Here is a 15,197-nt window from a genome sequence, read left to right as displayed (position 1 = left end):
AGGCTCAGTTTCGTTTCAAGCAACAACGTTCATATCCGTGGGGAAGGAGCTTTCAAGTTGTTTCCGTGAGTTCAGGGATTCATTTTGAAAATTGATTTGCAAAAAAACGAAAGCAATGCAGCTAATAAATTGCTCAGGCATAGGCTAATGAATGGTGGGCGAGCCGGGAATTTAATTTATTATCATCATTCTAGAAAGCGTATTTTGTGAATCGTAGAATCGTGCTGAATAATTCTACTAGCTGTATTCAGTACTTCTCACCTGATACCCAGCATCATAAACAGAATTCAAAAGCCGTAACTCGAAATATTACGGAAAAGCAAAAAGTACAACAACAAGTTTCCAGCACCGACGGCTGTATAATCAATTAATCGTCGCTGTTGTGCTATCTTATGACAAGCGCCATTTAGCACATTTCGAGAAAAACGATTTTTAAAGTTTGAGATTGAATATTTTGAAACTTATAAATGGTATAAACAATCCAAAGAAGATATTTGATGCTTCTATCTATTCTGCATTAATCTCTCAAATATTACGAAGATCGGTTGACTATGTTGCGAGTTTTTACTATGAATGTAAACAAAAGTCGCACTCACACGTGTGATAGGCGTGTATTGATGACAAAATTTGTATGACGTGTCATAATCGTGCATGGAAAATTTTCCATAGAAAAAAAAACCCATTTTTTACTTTTATTCATATCTTTGCGTTCATATGGTCTATAAACAATCGGTGAAATGTATTTTAAAGGAAATGAGTCAGGGAATCTAGAAAAAAAAATGTTATTTTTGATTACAGTGTTGCCAAATATGCTTTATTTCCAGTTTAAAACTAAAACTGTGTTTTTCTCACAACTCGTGTAATTTTCCTTTGAAAATGTTTATGCCATTGTGTTCCTCAAACATTTTCACACATAAAAACATCTAAAAGTTCAATATAACTTGAGCAAATCCCTCTATACAGTGATTTGAAGCAAAAAACTCACAATTTCTCATCATGTTTCTCGCTATATCCAAGTAACCACGTAGAATTTCAAAATTCTGAAAACGCCACTTTGTAGAGATTTTTCAAACAAGTAATGTGGCATATCTAACTCAGTTTACCCCAAAATGGCGTTTGTCATAAGATAGCACAACAGCGACGTAATATCCAATTTTTAATATAAATAATATTGTATCTATTGCAATTAGTCACCTCAAATAAATTAAATGGAGATTGGAAAATATTCTTTACTTCTGAAGAGTTATCGGTAAAAAATACCAAAAATGTCAACTTGTGCTACACAACGTCATTTAGAAGAGGATCAGCAGAATAATTCGTCGAATGCTACTTCAACTGTCCCAATCAACTATCCTATCGCATCGCATAGCCGAGCTAGAGTATGTTTTTTCATGGAAAATACGATACCCGAATATTTGCTGAGTTCAGCTCACCTTAATCGAGTATCATCTGCAACGCAATTTACTGTTCCCTAGAGAATCGTTTCCGATACGAAAAAAAGCAAACAGGAATCCTGTGCACGTTCTCACGTTTATGCATGTCAGCCTAATTTTGCCACATCCGATGATGAACTCCATTCACTCTTATACTATAAGGAACCATTCATAAATTACGTAGCACTTTTAGTAGGGGGTTGACAAGTCGGGGAGTGGGAGCAAGTGACGTAGGGAGGGAGAGATACAGAAATATGTGACAATTTGTTATAGTCGTGATTCGTTGGTTGGGCCACAGTTTATGTCCAACTAACGAATTTCATTCGCTGGTTGGATCGACTGACAAATGTCAAAAATTCTCCAAAGAAGACATTAGTAGTGTAAAGATTGTTAAATAGATTGTCAAAGTCAATTTGACATGAGACTTTGACGTTTGGATGCTTTTTAGTTGGACAATGGTCCAACTAGCGGAGGTCCAACTAAAAAGCGGTCCAGTTAACAAGTGTCCAACCAGCGAATCACGACTGTACATGGGGAGGGGGATAGTCCATTTTGGGTTATTTTTGCGTTACCTAATTTATGAATGGTTCCTAGATTTACGAGAAATATTTTCCCACACTAATCATTCGATCGATAAAGTTCTCCATCATAAGTTGACACATGGGAGAAAACAACGATGTTTTGGAACAGAAAAACGATTGTTTAATAAACTGAGCTGGGTACCCAAGTAACCAATAATCATTATAACGTAGCTTAATATCTGCTTTAAAAACTTCTTAAAGAGCCGCTGAGCTATATATCCTGATATAATGCAAGTATTATGCCAGAAAAGGCGAAATATAGGGGTGCGCGACGTTTGGCATAAATACGTTAGGCATAAATACATTGGACGAATGGCATAATATACGTTAGGCATAATGGACGATTGGCATAATGTACGTTAGGCATAATGGACGTTAGGCATAATTTACAAAATTATAAAAGTAATCGTGAGGCTTGCATTATTATAGAGATATCAATCCTACAATTGTTTTTTCGGGTTTAACGAGACTCAAAAATGAAAAAAAACCATGCGACATATTTATCCCTTGTAAGTCTAGGGGTTTTTTTCTATATTTTCCGTGGACGAGATGAAGAAAGCATCCCTTGATTTAACCCTAGAACGTTGCACTGGGGTACAAATGTACCCCACGCCTTCTTTGAAGCCGTGTAAAAACGAGAATTCGGCATTTACCGACCTGGGACCCTAACCATAATTCAATTTACAGTTCCTAGTAAGAGTAAGAAAATATGGTATAGCCAGTTTGCTTATAGCCTTCGTGGAACCAGGTATCAAAGTTGGCGTGGGGTACATTTGTACCCCAGTGTACGGTTGCCGTTAGTGTTTTGTCAGGTTTCGTGCTGTCAGTGGAAATGTGATTCGTGACAAATCTAGTTTAAATACTGGTTTTTTTACTACGTAAGTAACAATTAGTATTGTATAATCGTTTTTAATCATTTATTTAATTAATTTAATTTAAATTTGAAGCGGAACAAAAAATCGTTCTCATTTTTGCTGATTTTTATTGTTTTATTGTTAATTTGTATAGTTTTTCTAAGCAATGGCTCGCTAGTATAATTTGCGCACAATAACTGCTGTAACAGTAACATTGCGTGTTACCAATGATTACTGGTCAGGTATATTTTTTTCATTTCAATTTCCACCCCATTTCGTGGTATTTTCCAAACCCCGATTTTTTAACATTCACTCTTCAAAATAATTGCACTTTTTCAAAAATATTGAAATTCCATTTTATACTTCTTCTAAGATGATTCTTTCAACTTTTAGAATCATTTGATTTTTTTCAAATCGGTTGAAAATTCGCAAAGTTATAGTAATTTTTGTGAAAAAGTCAAAACCGTGATTTTTTCACTTTTTATTTTGTTTCCAATTTATGTATCATTGATTCAATAAATTCCGTACTTTCACTTACACAGCTGCTTTCGCAATTAAAAAACGAAGAAAATTATACATTTCTTTTGTTTGCTTTTTTACCTGCAAAAATTGCAATCAAACACGTGGGGTACATTTGTACCCCAGTGCAACGTTCTAGGATGGAAAAAGCAAGTTTTAGGGTTAAGTCAACAGTTTGGTACAAGCATATTTCTAGCCTATTATATGTATAACCAATACAGTTGGATCCAAATATTTAAAAAGCCAAATAATGAAAAAATATTAAGTTTTGGAGCCTATGGAAACTTGCAATGTTATACACAGCATCAGCCTTAGGCTATAGATTTTACGTTTGTGATGATACCTTTTTCGTTTCGGTACCTCGTCACAGTACACAAATAAACTCTTCCTCGTATCAGACAGTTTCCGTAGTTCTATTTTCATGGCCTCTAAACTATAATAATTGATCTTGAAAATATAGGTGATAATCAATATTGAAGCAGCAATATTCTTATATTCGTTGAATAAATAGTGAAATGCTTCATTCTTTCTTTCATGAGCTGTTCTTCAAGAGCACATATTTTCTTCTTGGAAAATTGCACCATACATTTATGTAAGAGCTAATCCAAGTTGATGTGCGTTATTCATACATTAAGGGGTTATATAGAAAGTTTAGAAGACCAATCTTGTATTTTGGGAATATAACTTACGAACTTATCATCTGTTTGTGTATTTCAACGTAGTCCATGATTCAGTGCAATAAAATGAGCTGTGGTACATGAACATGACTTTCCGACAAATTGAATAGTTTGGGTTAAAAACAAGCTACATTTTTGGCTAGTAAACATCCGACTCCTTTATGACGCTTGCTGTATTGAAGCTGAGCGAGGCACTTCCTGATTTGTTGTTGCTTGAAAGTGCGATACCAAGAACTGCTGTGCAAAGGAACGACACTATCATTAAAAAATCTCGCATGCTTCTTGGTTTCTGGGTGACTTAGACACCATTGGAGTCGACTGTAGAGCAGTGGAAGAGGCTTTTGTGTTTTTGAAAAGAGGGGCTGCTAATATCGGTCTGAATAAAAACTCTGGCAAAATAAAGTAAATTGTAGTTGATAGAGAACGAATACAGCTGTGAGAAAAATCGGTTGGCGGCTGTAAATGGCATCTTCGATTTGCGTATTCAACAGGCATCAACACGCATCAACAGACCGATATGAGGTGCGGTCGTTGACGAATATTAATTATCAACTGGTATGCAAACATGCAAGGCTTATAAAGTACAACAGACTACAGATAACTGAGTATGTAGCTAGTTTTCGAGAAAAGTTCTGTTCAGTTGCGAACCTGGATGTCGTTATTGCAGATCCCGCACTCGAGAAATAGGTGAGCCTTTTTCGCTCAAAATTGGAACATTACCTTAGGCAAAAATTGTCATGCCAATGGAACGATGATTGGATTTTTTCGAACTACTTTTTGTCGAACACACGAGGTAGTTCGACGCGATAAACATTAGACTTTGCAAGAAAGGTATGCCAGTACTCCGTTTATATGCATTATAAATTGTGCGTTATATGTCCCCGAGGAACTACATCATTTACTCAAATTTAACGATAAATTTCCAGATGCCAGATGTCTTGGCAGAATCAAACTCAATTTTTGAAGTATCTGCTGATCCGATAGTTGAATTCATACAATTGATTTCTGCAGAAGAGCATTGGTCCACGGTACAGGAGATATGTAAAATTGATTGTTGTTCATACAAGCTTTCGACCTCAATTCGTATCGGTCGATTGCATTACACTACGCCAATTGTCTGGATGAAGGTTAACGGCTTGTTATCAAAATTCCATTTGCCTTTCGCAAAGGGAAGGGTACGATTGATTTTCCAACGCTGCTTTCGGCGAAAACTCAACTATCATGCGCTCTAAAGAGCAACTGATTTGTGTATTCGTGGCCAATAAAGGAGCATACGATTCTGTAGCAATTATTGTCTCGATTAAACTTCACCGCTAAAGTAACTATTCGTATAATTTGAAATAACTATTTGTATAATTTGTTTCCACAAGTCGGGGTTTCTGTCACAGAGCTACAGATTTGCAAAAAACAATGCTAGGTATCTCTGAATATTTTTGCACTCTGGCTGCAAATTCGCGTATCGAGTTCTCCAAGAAGGAAATTGAGCTGGTTTTCAATGAAGCGTGGTCCAACTCAGCTTCAGCTTCCAATAAAGGAGAGAATGATCGCTGCAGTTTCGCATTCAAGTACCTGAAGGGTAGCTCGATTCATAATGCATTTGAAGAAGATACATCTATTATCGTTAGACTAAATGTTAATTAATTATTATTCGCACATTAATTTCATCTTGGCAGGGTGTTTACCAAGGAAACTTGAAAAGATTGTATCAAATAACTATACTCTCTGTATCTGAGTATGGGAGCTACTGTTTTGTTTCAGCCGCAAACACTCATATTATCAACGTGGAACGAATACAGTAGCGTTGTTTGCATATTGCCCGAAATCGAATTCCATTTCTGGGATATCCCTTCAACCACGTACGCAAGGTATTAATTCCTTTACGTGTGTTTCTCTCACATTCAGATTACACGTTCTGCATAGAATATACGTCGATGAAAGCGAATTTTCGTAGGAGTTCGAATCATCTACGTTCGCTGGCTATACACACTATGCACATCTTTCATATTGGGATCACTAATAGTGAACTATGTGTGTATGGCAAGGTATATCAAGACATCGAGCATGTTGTTGGGTCAAAAGATTCCTTAAAAGTCCGAGCTAGATCACTCATTGTCCGTATTCGCGATATCTTGGCTAGCCGAGATCTGCCATTCATGTCGCTGATCTATTATTTTTTAAAAATCGTAAATATGCTGATGTGAGTTCTTCCTAAAGTCAATTAATTCTCAGAAATTAAACCTGCGTATTTTCGGTTTCTCGCATATATCAGCTATCGAGCCGGTTAAGTAGGGTAATGAGCCTACTTTCGCCATGATTCTATTATCATCCTAACCATTTGACGCCGTTGGTTAGAACAGCGTCTGCCATTTATGTTCAACGAATTGAGTCAAATGGTAGGGCAACATTAGGGGCACCCGATTCTAGTTTTCGGTTCTTAACACGGAAGCAAAGCTGCTGATGCTAATTTGTACGCATTCCAACGATCGTAGACCGAGTAATTAATGAATTGGTGAAGCACCCTCCCTAATAGGGCGAAACTAGGCACTTTAACCTATAAAACAGAGTCGGTGTTAGTATTTTTGTATGTAAATTATAATGTGCAAATCTAATCAGGAAGTGACTTTTTTATTTATTCGCGGTAATACAAAGATTTTTAAGGGGAGTGGGCGTAGCGTATTGGTAAATCGATTGCCTTGTACGCAGCGCACCTGGGTTCGAGTCCCGACCCCGCACATAGGGTTAGAAATTTTTCCTAAGAGATTTTTCTAACCCGAAGAGGCGAATGACCTTAAGGTTAAAACCTCTATAATTGAAATAAAAAAAAAAAAAAAAAAAAAAAAAAAGATTTTTAACTGAACATTCCTCGCGGCAAGTGCGCAGCTTTTGCTGTCTACGCTATATTGCATATGTTCGAATGAAATGAAACATGCCGAATATAATCTTCAAGAGAAGTTGCATAACAAATAAACCCACAGCATTATAACAACATTATATCGGCTTTATATTTGCTATATAGTGGCACTAAATGCACATGTAAAAACCTGTTTTAATCCACCTAGAGGTGCAATTGTGCCTTTCTCATTTCTCCAAACTATGATTTAATAGCTGGTTCGTACAATATAACTTTATGGAAATGTCTTTCATTCTTATTACACTTGGTAAGTATATATAAGAGCACCTTTTTGCATTCATCGCGGTATCGGTTTGAATCGGAGTTTTCTATGTGATCGACCTCCACAACCCGTAACTCCGGTGCTGGAAGTCGGATGGAGATGGAATTTAATATCAGTTTCTGGGGACGCAACACCTTTCATTTGAGACTAAGTTGAGCAAATCTAGCCATTTTCGAGAAACCAATATAACCGTTATTCTGACTTTGGATGCTTCCGGATACGTCGATGGTGGCCAGTGTGACCAAAGAGACTTTGAATGACTGTTGGGGACCTAGATCTACAAATTCAACAGTTGTGTTTACATTTTGGAAAAAAAATCACCTTTTTACATTCATCGCAGAATTCGTTAGAATCGGGATTTGCTGCGTGATCGTACGTATCACCCTGTAATTCAGGAACCAGAACTCGGATCCACACAAAATTCAACAGCAGCTGATGGACCTTTCATTTAAAATTAAGTTTGTCAAAATCGGTTCAGAAAATTCCGAGAAACCGATTTGGAAAAATCAACAAATTTTGTTTTGTAACCATACTCTTCAACTCGTAATTCGGAACAAGATGTCGGTTGAAAATGAAATTCAATAGCAACCTATGGGAATATTATACCTTTCATTTGAATCTTAGTTTGTAAAAATCGGTTCAGCCATCTCCGAGTAACCGATGTGGACATTTTGTTAACAAATCCGCACATACACACACATACATACACACATACACATACACACATACATACATACACACATACATACACACAGATATTTTGCGATCTCGGCGAACTGAGTCGAATGTTATATGAGACTCGGGCCTCCGGGCCTCGGTTAGAAAGTCGGTTTTTGGAGCAATTGCATAACCTTTCTATATAAGAAAGGCGAAAGAATAATATTTAATTAGCTTAATAAGCATGAGTTCAATGTTATCTTTATGTGATTATAATTTGCAAAGGTTGGTGGAATGCGTTTGAACGTGTAGGGAATGGGGGTTTAGTAGAGTGGGTGTGGAGGATGCGTCAGAAATCCTTCATCTTATTTCGGTATACGGGGTGGATGAAGGAAATCTGGGCGTGAGGGTGATCCAAGAAGAGGGGAGAGATGAAGGAGGGAGGTGTAAGGGCAAGGTGGGGAGGGGGGGAAGGGTCTGGCTACGCAATACTCAACTGCATATTTTGCCTTCCATTTGAGACTTGGTTTGAGAAAATCGGTTCAGTCATCACCGATGAACCGATGTGACTTTAATTGTGGAATATGCCCGGAATTCCGGAATCGTCGATAGTGGACAATATATTCAAAGAATGTTTGATTGGCAATCAGTGATCTAGATCTACGATTAGAAGTAATTTGGTGACCATTTCAATAGTTTTTAGCCTCTGAGGTATTACGATTGTACCGATTTATATGGGAAATTCCAGTGTATCCTTACTAACACCCCTGTAACTCCGGAAGCAAGAGTCAGAACCGAATGAAATTCAGCAGCAGTCAATGGCATTACTGTATCTTTCATTTGAAATTAAGTTCGTAAAAATCGGTAGAGAATTCGTTGTGGAATGGGTGTGATATTAGCTTAGGAACTTGGCGGGTTCCCCGAGGGCGTCATGAACCGCCATAGGTGGCCAATGTGGTCAAAGCTGCTTTGATTGATCATTAGTGATCCAGACCCGCAAACTAGAGTAATGTTACATCAATTTTAATATGTTTTACATCATTTGAACATCATGGTGGTACCAGTTTATATGGGAATTTGCTGTGTGACCGCACTCTTCAACCCGTAACTCCGGAACCGAAAGTCGGATCAACTAAAAATTCAATAGCAGCTTATGGGAGCGTTATACCTTTCAGATGAAACTAAGTTTGCGAAAATCGGTTCAGCCATCTCTGAGAAAATTGTGTGAGTTTAAATGACACACACACACATACACACACACACATACACACACGCACATACATACACACACACAGACATTTGCCGATCTCGACGAACTGAATCGAATGGTGTATGATACTCGGCCCTCCGGGCCTCGGTTAAAAAGTCGATTTTTACAGTGATTGCATAGCCTTTCTTTATATGAGAAAGGCAAAAATGTTTTAACGATCCTTGAAGCATGTACGCCTTATATCAACTTTATATACGTATACAAAGCAAGCGATAATGCTATATTTCGGCTGTGCATGTATGCATTTATGATGCTAATATGGAGTTTGATTGCATTGTTAATACTATAATTGAGTTTCAATGAAACATTAGTACAAACCCGTAAGTAATAAAAATACCCGTCGTATTTTGGGTGTCTAGTTGCATGTCCCATAAAAAATCAACGGGATTTGCAATAATAGGAACCGAAATTAATGATTGCACGACTATTGGTACATGTGTTCCTATAGTACAAGCGGTTTTGAATACACATAAATTGGTTAATAAACACTCCATATATTTTTTTCTATGAACTAGGGATTGAAAGCTTTCGTTTAACGTATTAACATTACCTATAGATCAATTCATCGATTTTTTAACAAAATTTTTCCTAACGTATACCACTATTGGTATATCAACCCTAGTCGTTAATTTTTTGGAATTGTTTGCAAGTTCTTATATCAAAGTATCTTTTTTTTATGTTTAATAACGTTTTTAAATCGACTATACTTTTCATCTCTGTGAAAAGTTCTCCATCTCAACAATCATTTGTTAGGGAAAGATGGGGTAAAACGCACCCCCGGGGCAAAATGCACCCCTTGTTTATTTCGAAAACTGCTGAAAATTTCTAGAAAAAGGTAACACCAGTCGGAAGACCATCATAGTTAACTTACACTGTCAAAGTTTGATAACCGTACATCAATATCAACCCCAGAAATATACAAAAAAACAATAACATGCTCTTCTCATGTAATTATTGTTGCTCGTGCAACGAGGATTTTCAGCTCTTATAAATGCTGTTTTACTATTATATCAGTGCATTTCAGTTCTATTTATACCGTTGCTCATTATTCTGTCGCACTATATATGAAAAATCTACTAAATAGTTCACTTTTTGATAAATTTATATCTCTGTTCCATCGGGGGCAAAATGCCCTCTTCTTTGATTTTGCTGATTTTTTAATCGAAAACAGAAAAAATCGTTCTGAAAACACGCCAATTGCATAACCTAAGGCTATTTAATGGCAAACTTTTGTGAAATCTCGTCAGAAAACAAAACTACTTGCTTATTCACCGAGCATTCTGCCCCGTTGTTGTAGTGCATTTTGCCCCGCTGTTGTGGTGCATTTTGCCCCCGCACAGGTGCGTTTTGTCCCGCTTATTTTTGAAAAGGTAATTTTCAATGATTTTGAAAAATTCAATATTTTTCATGTTTTTGAATACTTTGCGAAGCGTTATGATTGTGATTACAGAGGAATATGTTGGCTAGACGATATCATTAATTAAATTCTCCCAATTGATGTTCCATAACTGAGTTATGATCATATTTCCTTAGGGGGTGCGTTTTACCCCATCTTCCCTATAATATAATAAACAAAGGAACACCGGCCTATTTTCTGAAGATTGGAAGTTGGCAGCTTACTAACCATAATTAAATCAATTAACCACGCGTCGCCATTATCACGCAGCGTTCGATCGTCTACTTGGGTGGAGGGGGGGGGGTGGTATCTAAGCATGCCAATACTATTAGGTTATGTAGTTCGTTTGTGCGCCAAGTGCTAATGGACCGGACTGTAGCCGATGACTTGATGTATATGTAGGAACGTAGAAGAAAGTTATTTCTATTGGAATACGACCCGGGTGCAACTATGGTGGCAGGTTCGGAAAAACCAGGTCAATTTCACTCGAATGATTGAATATTGGTTGTGCTGTAGTTTATTTCACTCTCCACATCGACCAGGACAAAAGACGCTTCAGGCATTCGGGTACGTGTGTGCTATTGGACGAGAACGGACCGCGCTAACGTTGGTTCGTGATATGAGAAACGATACATATCTAAACACGTTCGTTGTGCTGCACCAGGGTAAATCGATTAAAACTATTAACAGAACAGATGCGCTCACTTGCTCCTGCCTAAGGGTTGTAGGTACCTTGACAAGGAAATAATGGGATTATTTATCGAAAATCGAAAATCTATGTGCTTCGTTGAGCTTGTCATCTCGAACATGGATTACATGGATTCAGTGGTAAATTAGGATATTTCAGTGGATGTTTTCGATGTTTTTTTTTCGATTTATTGACTGTCAACGATAGGATCGACCAGTTCTTCCTTAACCGTTTCATGTTGAACTGTTAGGAAACAAGTTTTCGAAACAATTGGGTATTTTTGAACGATGAACACTATCAACATCGATTTTTTTCTTGTATTTAAAAAAACTACAACTTAGTCAGTATTTATACGTTTTATAGCATTTTTCATTAGATTTTTATAATGCTCAAATGGAAGGTAGTACAGTGGTGATTCGCTGGTTGGGCCACACCCTCTGTCCAACTAACGAATTTGATTCGCTTTTTGGACCGAAAATGCATCCGCTCACAACTCTAATTAATGTCAATTTGATTGTCAAAGTGAATTTGACACGAAATTTTGACATTCAGATGCTTTTTAGTTGCACAATGGTTCAACTAGCGGAGGTCCAACGAAAAAGCGGTCCAGTTAAAAAGTGACCAACCAGCGCATCGCGACTGTAGCAATTTCCAATTGGAAATCGAAGACCAAATAAGAAGAAAAAAATGTTATAGTTGATTTTGGACTTGTTTCCCAATATCATGGGCTCGATGTTTGCCGTTAGCGGTCGTACATTTTAGTATTTTGCTTGATAAGACACGTCGTTTCTTATTTTGACAATATATTGCAAAGGTTAACAGGGCTGTCAGTTTAACAATATGTAATCTGGCAATATCACTTTTTGCACGCCAAGATTGACCGCTGCATGTTTCCTAAACCGACGAACTTTTATTCTTTTTCAAAACTGAAACTGAATGAATATTTTATACACAAATATCTAAGCTGACAAATCGATCAGAAAATGCGAAAACTCTTTCAGCTCCCTTCGGCTGCACACGACCTTTATCTTCACTCTATACGAATGAAACCGGCGACGGTTGAAGAGGGTTGAATTGGAAAAGGCTCCAAAGCTTCTTTTGAGGGGTTCTTCTTAGATGTTGCTTCGTCTTTGTGGTAATCAATACGAGAAACATCATAATTTTCTCACATCCGATGTTATCAGTCAATGAAGCAAAGAAAAACAAAAGATTCCTTTCTCTCGAAAGCTGTTGTTAAATTCCTTGAAGTTATTTGTGGTGCACAGAGCCTGAGAGTGCGATCCTATCAGGCAAGACAATGGATGGATGAAGAAATTTAAGCAAGTGCTCCCCTCTTTCCCTCTATAGGCACTGTCAGAAAGTGAAAAATGAGCTTGTAAACTTTTTCCTATTCAATCCGCCATGTAAGCAGAACTCAGTGGTGAAACTTTAAGGAGTAAATGTAATTGAGGCCACAGGCAGTTATCGTTCTTTATGGTGATGATCGGTAATAACATTTTAATACCTAAGTATCGATTTTTTTAAGACTTACAGAGGATATACAATTTGTTAGTTTGTGGAATATTTTGTGTTCTCTAAACCAAGTGAAACCATAATGATTGGATACCTTCGAAAACCTTTCAGGTATCATCTACTTTATGTTCAAATTTACTGTCCTGTATGAAATGACAAACTATAATGGTTTTGTTATAAAACTGATGACAAAAAAAAATACAAAAATCGGATTTATTCCAGCCAGTAGTGAGATGAGACATTAAAGTAATAGTAATTAAAGCGAATAACAAATAAAACTGCATCTAATGAATATCCGCGTACTTCCAACCATCAACTACTCTGGCCATGACAACACTGAGATAATATACATATTTAGTGTACATTGCACGAAATTTTCGTATATTTATTCCTCCGATTCTTGTTTACATTTCTTACAAAAGAAATGTATAGGATTCGCACAAACTTTGAAAACCTTTTCCGTGACCCAGAGGGCTGAGTCTCATATACCAATCGACTCAGCACTAATGGCATGTAATTATCTCAGCAGTGACTGAACCGATCTTTTCGAACCTAGTTTCAAATGAAAGGCTTAACACGACCAATGGTGATTGACCATTAGACGATATTTTTTGTTTGTTTTTGAATATAGCTTTCGAAAAAGCAGTTTAATCGAATTATGTGCAAATATTCAAAGATCTTATAAAAAAATTCTCTAATAAGCTATAGGTTGTCAAAATCCGTTCACAAATGGCGGAGATATTAAACATTTTCTGTTTTGATTTCTCTTTTGACCAATTTTCAATAACTAAAAATGAGACCATAACGTAAAGAGCATAACTTTACTGGTGTTTAGGGTCAAAACTAAACCGATTTTGAATATCGGTGCGTGAAAACAACTCTACGTGATTCCAGGAAATCGATTCCAAAAATAATTTGTGAATTTACTCAATTAATGCACTATTTCTCAAAAAAATCCAGAGTTAATGTATTTAACCTTTGGATTAAGCATTGTGTTCAGCCATGAGGTAGATGTTGGATGGTATGTTAATACTCAGATCACAAAGTAATCCACCTAATAGTGAGATAATAGATTTCTCATACAATGTATAGTCACGAATAGAAGTTGAGCACCGAGAAAAACTTTATTTTTGAATCCCAAAAAAAATAAAAAAATGGTCATGGCGAAAAAAATAACAGTTGCATCATTTATAACAATGATGTTAGAAATCAAAATATGTTATAGTATATAAAAATAATGTCACCGCACTAACCATCAGCTACGATTCCTCACATAACCTGCTTCTCTCTCTCTCTCTCTCTCTCTCTTCGTGTTCGTGGCAACTATCACGACTCACAACTATCGTACTATTTCGCTTTCCATATCTAAGTTGTGTCATAAGATCTTCTGCCAATCTCAAATATTTGTCCAATATAATGTCCAAGGTTTAGAAAGACAAAACTATACAAGTTTTTACATTTTAGTACACAACAGACTTCCTAACGGAAACAAATTTAATACTACATGCTACTTGGAAAAGAAAATATACACTTATACAGTGATGGACAGAAAATTAGCACATTTACATACATTTCCATTTCAGCGCGTATGGAGCGGGTTATAGTTACTTGTACTTCTTTGTCCAACAGTGTGTGTAGTCCTGTGAAAATTTGCAAAACGTTTGTATTATGAGAAAACTGTAACTAATTCATGTTAAAACCCCGTTTTTTCCCTGAAGATGTATGCATATTCCTTTGAAACGTTGCACAATGAAAAAGCATGTGACCAAAAATCAAAAACTACATCAACTAAAATTTCATTCAATTTGCTGAGTGTTTATATATATTATTATTATTAAGGAAATTTTTGGGCATCTCAGAAAAATATTGGATTGTTATGGATGTTTCAAGATGAAATTTTTTAAAACAATCGTTCTACTTTTCGTATCTCTATTGAATCTTCAATAAAACATATGTTCAAATGTGTCATCTGAAAACTAAGATTTCCTACTTTGAGATGATATTATTGGAAATACATATTCATAGTAGTAGTATGAACTTCAAAACTGAAAAATAACGGATCGAATTCCATAACATCTACAAATGAGATCCGGGAAAATTTTCTCCCAAAAAACCCACTGAACTCTCGATAAGGAAGCAAGTACAATGATTCTTTGTTGCAGTTGGAGTTCTAATGGCGGCCGCAATTAGTAGTTTTTTTGTGGTATTGGTTTGTATAGGAATAAAACAATATTTCTGATCAGTAATATATTGGTAACAGGCAACGTTACCATTGCAGCAGTTACTGTGTGCGAATTATACTTGCAAAGCAATTATTTTGAAAAACTATAAAGAATAAAAAATAAAAAAGTACAAATCAGCGTAAATGCGAACACAATTGTTTTCTACTTAAAAATTAAATTAAATTAATTGATTAAATGATTAAAAACGATTACAT

The 15,197-nt window shown here is 36.4% G+C and overlaps 1 protein-coding gene across 2 annotated transcripts in view; it reads left to right on the top strand.

Annotated features, from left to right (window-relative positions):
* The window catches only part of LOC131694036 (trifunctional nucleotide phosphoesterase protein YfkN), a 117,524-nt gene that overhangs the window by 1,171 nt on the left and 101,156 nt on the right, over nucleotides 1-15,197 (top strand). The window lies entirely within an intron of this gene.

Source organism: Topomyia yanbarensis, chromosome 3 (assembly GCF_030247195.1).
Source record: "Topomyia yanbarensis strain Yona2022 chromosome 3, ASM3024719v1, whole genome shotgun sequence".
NCBI lineage: Eukaryota > Metazoa > Arthropoda > Insecta > Diptera > Culicidae > Topomyia > Topomyia yanbarensis.
Note: the sequence above shows the minus strand (reverse complement) of the source record. Positions and strands in the feature narration are given on the sequence as shown.